Here is a 9596-nt window from a genome sequence, read left to right on the forward strand (position 1 = left end):
TTTCTACTACCACTACTTTATCTGTTCATGTTCTCCCTGTCTTTCACTGTTCCTTACCATCTGCTTATGATCGTTCCCAGTCCATGGGGCCTTGCCATGCTGCACTATGTTCTCATGGGTAGGAGGGGGAAAATACTCTTGTGTTTCAGACAAGGGGAGAGGAAAAGTTACCATTCTGAAATGCTCCTAGAGCACTCTCCATAATAAAGGCCTGCCCTCCAAGGAAAGGCACTTGACTAGAGCCTTATCTGACCTGGAGAAAGGGCAACTGATCAATTCTAACCATCCTGTCTCATGAAAGGGTTAAAAAAAGAGAGAGAGAATAAGAAACACTTCTAAATGTCATATCCCAAGACTCAGGACTGAGTCTACCATAAAACATGAGATTTAATCATAAGGTTATATAATTCTTCTTGTCCTCAAAACCCTACCATGTCATTGGGCTTCGGTATTTTAACAGTGGACTATAAGCAAAAAAGTTGCAAGTTACAAATTCTATTTAAGAAGGCATTCTTAGGGAAACCCAAAGACATTAGAAGATGGGGGGAATGCAAGGAAACTAAAATAAACTATACCATCTGGCAACTACAGCTTTAGAAAACATAAACAGAGCCCAGCTTCTTGTCAAATTATCATAAAACCTCACTCTGAAAGCCTAAGTTTCTTACTTCCTATTATGCAATATGCCATGTCTGGCTTTCAACATAAATAACAAAGCAAATCATATCAACATATGCAACATTTGACAAAATCCAAATTCCATTCATGATTAAAAAAAAAAACTCAGAAAACTAGCGCTGGGGGGGGGGGTATAACTTCAACCTGATAAAGAACATCTACCAAAAAATTTATAGGTAGCGAAATGGTGAGAAACAGATATTTTTCTCTAAGATGGGAAACAAGGCAAGGATGTTCTCTTTCAACACTCCTACTCGGGTTCACATGAGAAGTCCTAGCTAATGCAGGAAGACATAAGAAATAAAAGATATACAGATTGGGAAGGAAGAAATAAAACTGTCTTTCTTCTCAGATGGTACAACTGTCTCTGAAGAAAATCCCAAAGAATCAACAATAACAACAAAGAACTCCCGATTTAATAAACAATTACAGAAGGCTGCAAGGCACAAAGTTAATATACAAATGTCAATTTCTTTGCAGTATACCAGTAACGAACACCTGCAATTCTAAATAAAAAACAGCTGGAATTGTAAATAAATAACATTACATTAGATCCCCCAAAATAAAATACACATGTATAAATCTAACAAAATATGTACAGGAGCTATATGAGGAACTCTACAAAGGTGATGAAAAAAAGCAAAGATCTAAATAAAAGGAGAAATATCCCATGGTCACAGGTAGAAAGAATCAATGTTAAGATCTCAATTATCTCCAATATCATTTATAGTCAATATGATCTCAATCAAAATTTTAGCAAATTATTCTGTGGTTATCAACAACTCATTCTAAAGTATATATGGAAAGGCAAAGGATTCAGCATCATTCAACGTAACACTGGAGAAGGATAAAGTTGCAACACCAATACTACAGATTTCAAGATTTACTACAGAGCTACAGTAAGCAAGACAGCATGGTGCTGGCAAAAGAATAGACAAATAGATAAATGAAACAGAGGTATCTACCTTGATATAAGTACCATGAGGCTGGTGACTTGGTCTTTCTTGTCACCATTTTAGTCATCTCAGCACCATGAAAAATGACACAAACTAGGCACTCAATACACATTTATTAAGAGGAGGATGGGACAAAAAGGACACTAAGACAAGTGAAGTATGGAGGCAAGAAACCCAGCCATAGCACTCTAGAGAGGGACAAAGTACTAGTGTAAAGGAAAATGAATTTAAAGCACCAGAAGGCTGCATGGTGTAATGCAGAGAATACCAATTTCAGCTGTACATTAGAATTAACTGGAGAGCATTGCAAAATCCCAATTCTAGGCTATATCAAATAAATACAGTCAGAATCCCTGAGAATGGCATCCAAGGGCTGATCATTAGTTTCTCAGGTGATCCACTTGTGCAGTCAAGGTTGAGAACCACTGAGGAAATGGAACCTAGACTTTGGAGCTGTATGTATCTGGGTGTAAATCTTGGGCAAGTTACTTAACCTCCCTTAGCCCCCAAATTCTCATCTACAACACGGGAATAATACACACCTCTCAGAGTTGTTGTAAGATTGAGATTACACATAAAGTTCTCAGTAAATGTTAATTGTCCTCCCCAGGGAAAACCTGATGAAATCTCCATTGCTCAGTGATAAATGTTAACTCAATCATCAATTCATACCTTTCCTTGTTACCTGAGTTTGTTTTTTGTGGGTTTTTTTGCTTTTTAGGGCCACACCCGCAGCATATGGAGGTTCCCAGGCTAGGGGTCTAGACCTGCCGGCCATAGCCACAGCCACACAGGTTCCAAGCTGCATCTGTGACCTATATACCACAGCTCATGGCAACACCAGATCCTTAACCCACTGAGCAAGACCAGGGATCAAACCTGCAACCTCATGGTTCCTAGTCGGATTCATTTCCACTGTGAGACAGTGGGAACACCCCTGTTACTTGAGTATTAAACTGAACATTTGCACCGGGGAAGTTTAGAAATACTAACATGTTCACTCTCCTGATAAGATGATGTCTGAAGCTATGTCTATTTTAAATCTAGGAGTAACTAAACTATGGAGGGGAATCTAGCTTATTAACCAGTGATTCTCAAAACTGTCTGCAGGTTAATGACCTAAGAAGCTTTTAAAAATACCAATACCAAATGTCTAGAACTTGTCCAAGCCAACTGAATCAAAATCCCTAGGGTGAGTCCAGAGCATCAGTATTTATTTATTTATTTATTTATTTATTTTGTTGTTGTTGTTGTTGTTGCTATTTCTTGGGCCGCTTCCGCAGCATATGGAGGTTCCCAGGCTAGGGGTCGAATTGGAGCTGTAGCCATTGGCCTATGCCAGAGCCACAGCAACGCGGGATCCGAGCCGCGTCTGCAAGCTACACCACAGCTCACGGCAACGCCGGATCGTTAACCCACTGAGCAAAGGCAGGGATCGAACCCGCAACCTCATGGTTCCTAGTCGGATTCGTTAACCACTGCGCTACGATGGGAACTCCAGTATTTTTTTAAAAAGCTAACTGGGGAGTTTCCGTCATGGTGCAACAGAAACGAATCCGACTAGGAACAAGGAGGTGGCGGGTTCGATCCCTGGCCTTGTTCAGTGGGGTGAAGATCCAGCATTGCTGTGGGCTGGGGTGTGGGTGGCAGATGTGACTAGGATCTGGCATTGCTGTGGCTGTGGCACAGGCCAGCAGCTACAGCTCCGATTGACCCCTAGCCTGGGAACCTCCATACGCTGCAGGTGCGGCCCTAAAAAGAGAGGAAAAAAAGACCAAAAAAAAAAAAAAAAAAAAACCTAACTGAACAGTGATTTTAAAACACAAGAATGAAAAGCACTGATTTGCACTAATGATATCCCATGCTAGGTCCACATCTGAGTCATTCAGAGAGCTCTTAAAAAATAGATTGATTCCAGAATGCCATCATGACTTACTGATTCAGAATCTGTGTATATAGAGCCTATCATTTTGCTTCATAAAATTCCCTCCATTATCCTGATGTAACCACTACTTTATACCATGCATTTACCCTCCCTGTTATCTACCAAAAAATATCATTTAGAACTTTCACTGGCCTTCCTTTCCAAGCCTGCCCAGTCACTTTTAATCAGTAGCTGGAGCAAAACATCACAGTAAGTCCAATTTTACAGATCTTTTCAGAACATGTTCATGTCCAGCCTTTGACCCACATCATTTGCCATACACTGTGCCCAGCACTGGCCATTCTAACTAAATCCCTCTAATAGGCTGCCAATCTGGAAAAGGCAAAATGGAAACACATTACTCTTCAAGCCTTATTTCCCTTTAGGTAGTGTTGCAATGCCAGGACAAACTAAATCAAAGTCACTGGTCAGATGAATCTGAATGAAATCCAAGTTGTTTTCTGCCACTAGAAGCAAATTAGTACGTTTGTTTCCCTCATAGAGGTAATAAAATCAGAGGAAACAAAGATGAATCAGGATCCTTTCCGAACTCCATCTAGACCCGCTGGTAGGACCCTTGGAGAGTAATTTTAGGTGAATCAATCAATCAGTACACATACCACCACAGCTGCAATACCAGACAGAGGATAAGAGCATCATTTAAAACCAGTCATTAGTTGAGGTTTATTAAGTATATTAACTCATGTGATGCTCACAAGAACCCTATCATAGAGGTACTATTATTATTCCCATTTCATGGATAAGGAAACAGAGGCACATAGGCCCAAAGTCACATAGCTAGTAGGTAGCAGTTTCTGAACCCAGGCAGCGTGCTTCGGTCCATTATTTCATCTACTCCACACAGTGTAGATCCGTCATGGTCAAGGTCTTTTCAAAAAAAGCTGAAGTCTGCAGAAGTAACTGGAGATCAGATTATATGCAACTCAGGCAAGCTACTTAAACCCTCTGAGCTTATTTTTGCATCAGAAAATTATTAGAGATAATAATAGTACCTGCCTCATTGAGCTGAGGTGACAATTAAACAAGATTATGCATGTGACATGCTTATAACAGTGCCTGGCACTTTTAAGAGCTGTCAATGTCAACCATTATTACTATTTGTATCATAATACAGCCCAAGCAGTGAGGGAGAAATGACAACCTAAGAAACTGAAAATTTCCCCTGGTGATCTTAGATCTGTAGAGTCTGTAGATTCCCACTACATCAGACCCAAGAAGACATGCAGTAATAAAAGATACTCACAGAGACTAGAACTGCCACCGTGACAAACCCCCAGCCCATCCAATCCAAGACTATGAGTTAGTCTGAAAATGGAAAGCTCTATTTGCTATAGTTTGGCTCTTTTGAGCAAACATATTCAATTAACGAGTTGTATAAATGTAACCACACCAGAAGCCAGACCTCCAAGTAGCTGCAAACTGCAGTAGACTTTGGTTTGATTGGAAAACATGTCATGGGAGAAGATCCTCTTAGGTGGGAAATGTCAGCCTTCCCTAGTCACATTTGTATAAATAAAAGAAAAATAAAATGAGACTTCAAACAAAAACAGGTAGCATTCATCATGTGCCTGCCACTGTATAAAATTTTTTCATGGAGTTCCCATCGTGGCTCAGTGGTTAATGAACCTGACTATATCCATGAGAACTTGGGTTCCATCCCTGGCCTTGCTCAGTGGGTTGGGGATCCAGCATTGCGGTGAGCTGTGGTGTAGGTCGCAGACACGACTCGGATCCAGTGCTGCTATGGCTGTGGCGTAGGCCAGCAGCTGTTTCAATTCGACCCCTAGCCAGGGAACCTCCATATGCTGCAGGTGAGGCCCTAAAAAGACAAAAGACAAAAAAATAAATAAATAAAAAATAAAATGTTTTCCGTGTATTACCTCACCTAATCCTCACAACACCCTTCCAAGGTTGAACTTTCCCACAGCCACACAACCAAGTCCATGACTACACATATCAAACAGACACTCAGCACTGCCTAGCAATCCAATTCCATTTCCCTCATTAGCTCATGTTCCCACTCTCCAGAAGGACTATGTCACACATGTCTCCTCCAGGTCCTAGCACATCTTCTCCTCTCCCTGCTGCCCTTACTCTCAGCCAATCATCTGACTGCCTTCACAGACAGATGGCGCCTCTACTGCCTGGCTGCATCCGCACTTGTTTTCAACTTCCCTTAGAGTTACAGTGGAAATGAGGTGGCTGCTCATTTCAAAGCCAACTACTCAGCTGCTCTGGGCTCTCCTCCCCTCTCAGGTATTCAAGTACTTCCCCCGTAATGTCCCCCTCTTTCATCTGCATCATTTCTCCCTTCCTGTGAGTTCAATCCCACTGGCATATAAACATATTCTAGTTTCCTCCATCTTAAAAAACAAAATTCCACTTGACCTTAAGGCCTCTCTGCTCTTCTAACATTGTTCTTGTTAAAATGATTAAAATCTTAATTGCCAAACTATATTGCACAGTTGCATTCACCACGGTTGATAACCACCTCATTCTATTTTGGCTTCCCTTCCTCTTCTCTAGGTACACTCTCAACCTAGGTGGTTTCACCTGGCCCCTTAGTTTAAACAGCACCATATGGTGATGATTCCAAAGACTAGTTCTATCCCTAACATCCCCTATGACTTCACACTCAAATTTCCAATGGCCTACTTGACATCTCAACTTAAAAATCTAGAAGTTCCCACTGTGGTACAGTGGGTTAAGAACAGACTGCAGGCTCCAGTCTGAGGTTTGATCCCTGGCCAGATGCAGTAGCTTAAAGGATCTGCAGCTGCGGCTTGGATTAGATCCTGGCCCCAGAACTTCCACATGCTGCAGGTGCAGTCATAAAAATAAAATGATCTACTAGGTGATTCATATTAAGTATATTTCACCATAATAAAAAATTAATCTACCAGATGATTGACAGATGGAGAGAAGGATGAAGAGATGAATAGATAAGTTAAAAAACAAGCATGGCTAAATGTTAACAGTAGGATCTACTCAATGGATGACAGAGTTCACTGTAAAATTCTTTTTTTTTTTTTTTGTCTTTTGTCTTTTTGCTATTTCTTGGGCCGCTCCCGCGGCATATGGAGGTACCCAGGCTAGGGGTCTAATTGGAGCTGTAGCCATTGGCCTATGCCAGAGCCACAGCAACGCGGGATCCGAGCCGCGTCTGCAACCTACACCACAGCTCACGGCAACGCCGGATCGTTAACCCACTGAGCAAGGGCAGGGACCGAACCCGCAACCTCATGGTTCCTAGTCGGATTCGTTAACCACTGCGCCACGACGGGAACTTCCACTGTAAAATTCTAACTACACTGTTTATATGTTGCATGTTGGAAAAAAAACCTACTAGGTATCTCAAGCCTACCATATCCAAAACATAGTTCTGGATTTCTCCCATTCCAAAAATGAAACCTACCTCTCACCTGCAGTTTTCTGCATCTCATTAAATAGAAAGGCAAAAACTCAGAACACAGCCTTGACTGGCTCTCTCCCACCTGGAATATAATTCCATGAAGGCAGGGGCCTTGCCTATCTTGTACGTCATTATTTTCAATTTCCAGAACAGTCCTGGCACATAGGAGGTATTCACAAACAGCTACGGAAATAATGAGAAATTAATGCTCCAATTCCCTCTGGGCTCCCTCAACCTTCACTGGTCTGTGAGTGAAATGACTGTGCTTGGCCTCAAACCTTTCCCCAGCCTAGGCAGCTGAGACTGTGTCTTAGTACGCAACTATGGCTGCTTACCAATCATAGTAATTCCATATTCCTCAGAGTTCAAGGCTTTTCTTGAACTCTGAGGAATATGGACCAGGGTCTCCTGTCCCATACCCTTCGAAACATGTCACAGCACAGCCAGGCCTCCCACTGCCCAAGCAGCCTGCCCTCCGCCTCCCCCAACCCCCCACTCCCGCCGTCCCCGACCCCCAGGCTCCAGTGGATTCTGGCCTCACTCCCCCCAGGGCCCGACCAAATGCAGCTCAGGAGGCCTCCCGGTGGTGCCTGGGGCCACAGTCCGCCACTTCAGCCCCTGGGCATCAATGGCATCTTCTTCTCAAGACCACTAGGTGGGCCCTAGCCTGCCCTCACAACCCAGTTCAGCGGCCCCTTCCACCCTCCCCCTGTCCCACCTGGTCGGCGCCACATCTCACCTGGACCTGCCTGGAGGAGCCGGGTCCCAACTGCCCTGCCTGTCCCCAGCCCACCTTGCCAGTTGGGTTGGCGCGGGAGCCAAATGGCTCTGCGATATCGGGCCATCCAATCCCAAAGGCCCCTGTGAGCCTGCGCACTGGAACCAAGCCCTGCAGCCAGCGTCCTCAGCAGCCAAGGGACAGTCGGCAATGCCTCCCCCTGCTGGCCATCCCAAGCACAACGGTGCTCACTGAAAACCCAGTGGTGGATTCTATGGCACCTCCCTTGTCCTCTGCTCTGTCTGTGCCCTGTCCCAAGCCATGCTCATAATGCTGCATCTCTCTGAGTCATGCCCACATTGAACCACTGAAAATTGTGTTCTCTAAGGGTCAGAGCCCCTAAGCTCCCTACTTAGTTGGAGAGGAGCCTTCCAGGTAGGGGCCTGATTTGCAGTATCAGAATGGGACAGATAGTGTTTGGGCACTTTGAACAGAAGAGACTACTGCAAAAGGAGGGCCAGAACGTGAGGTCGGTTGGCTGAGACAGTTTCAGCGAGGGTGGTCAGTGTAGGGGAATTCAGCATGTAAACATTGCCTCAATACAGGAAGCCAGAATCATTTTATCTTAACAAGCACACCTCTCTCCATTTGGTCATGACCAGAGCCATTCTGGAGGATCCAGTTCCCTTAAAACCATGATAAGACTGACCTCACTTAGTCCACAGCTTTCAGTGTTGGTCCAGGAGAACCAAATGTTTGAGTTTGGGGCTGAGCAAAAACAGTCATTCTCTGTCCAGGTGTGAAGGGGTCAATTTCCTGCTCAGTGAGTCACTGACAATAGTTAACTTCTCTCCACTAGGGGCCTCACCTTCCCTCAGTAGCCAAGGCTTCCTACAGGCCCAGGGAAGTTTCTGTCTTCAAGATGATCACCCCCCCCCAAAAAAAAAGAAATGGGAGTTCCCATCATGGCTGAGTGGTTAATGAATCCGACTAGAATCCGTGAGGTCTCGGGTTTGATCCCTAGCCTCACTCAATGGGTTGAGGATCCAGCGTTGCAGTGAACTGTGGCGTAGGTTGCAGACACGGCTTGGATCGGGAGTTGCTGTGGCTGTGGCATAGGCGGGTGGCTACAGCTCCGATTGGACCCCTAGCCTGGAAACCTCCATATGCCAAGGGAGCAGCCCTAAAAAGATTTTTTTTTAAAAAAAAAAAAAAGGTGGTCCCTATATCTGAGGTTTCTGTTGTTTCTCTTAGGATCTAATATCAGAATTCTGCACACTCCGGAGTTCCCGTCATGGGCCAGAGGAAACAAATCTGACTAGGAACCATGAGGTTGTGGGTTTGATCCCTGGCCTCGCTCAGTGGGTTAAGGATCCAGCGTTGCAGTGAACTGTGGCAGTAGGTTGCAGACGTGGCTCAGATCTGTTGTTGCTGTGGCCTAGGCCAGCAGCAACAGCTCTGATTCGACCCCTAGTCTGGGAACCTCCATATGCTGTGGATGTGGCCCAAAAAAAAGACCAAAAAAAAAAAAAAAAAAAAGAACTCTGCATACTCACTATTTCACAGATCTGAGCAGCACAAATGTTCTGCTGTTGTGTTCCTACATAGATGGTTTTCATGGAGACATACAGAGAAGAATTTTCACCCACAGCATCAGGAAATCACTGAATGGAGGCTAAACGAACATTTGGTAAGGGTGGACCCTGAAGTCTCATCCTGTCCCTCAACTTCCTGTTAAACCATGTCATTTTCCAATGGCCACCAATCCAAAAGGCTGCTACTGTTTTCATCAGTGAAAAATTTGAAGAAATGAAAAGGTTAGTTCTTTTACCAAAATTTCTACCATTCTTGGGAGTTCCCATTGTGGCTCAGTGGAAATAAATCCGA

The 9596-nt window shown here is 44.0% G+C and overlaps 1 protein-coding gene across 14 annotated transcripts in view; it reads right to left on the reverse strand.

The window, feature by feature from the left end:
• PTPN20 (protein tyrosine phosphatase non-receptor type 20) overlaps positions 1 to 7787 on the reverse strand; it is a 113676-nt gene extending 105889 nt beyond the window's left edge. For all 14 annotated transcript variants that reach the window (XR_014827771.1, XR_014827772.1, XM_084996801.1 and 11 more), the window contains exon 1: positions 7731 to 7787. The gene's annotated coding sequence lies outside the window, so the exon portion shown is untranslated. The remainder of the gene's footprint in view (positions 1 to 7730) is intronic.
• Between the last annotated feature and the right edge of the window lie 1809 nt (positions 7788 to 9596).

The sequence above is a fragment of the Sus scrofa genome, chromosome 14, assembly GCF_054392235.1.
Source record: "Sus scrofa isolate SSC_HxYL_T2T_F1_AM1 chromosome 14, Sscrofa_HxYL_maternal_Yorkshire_Landrace_v2.0, whole genome shotgun sequence".
NCBI classification, from domain to species: domain Eukaryota; kingdom Metazoa; phylum Chordata; class Mammalia; order Artiodactyla; family Suidae; genus Sus; species Sus scrofa.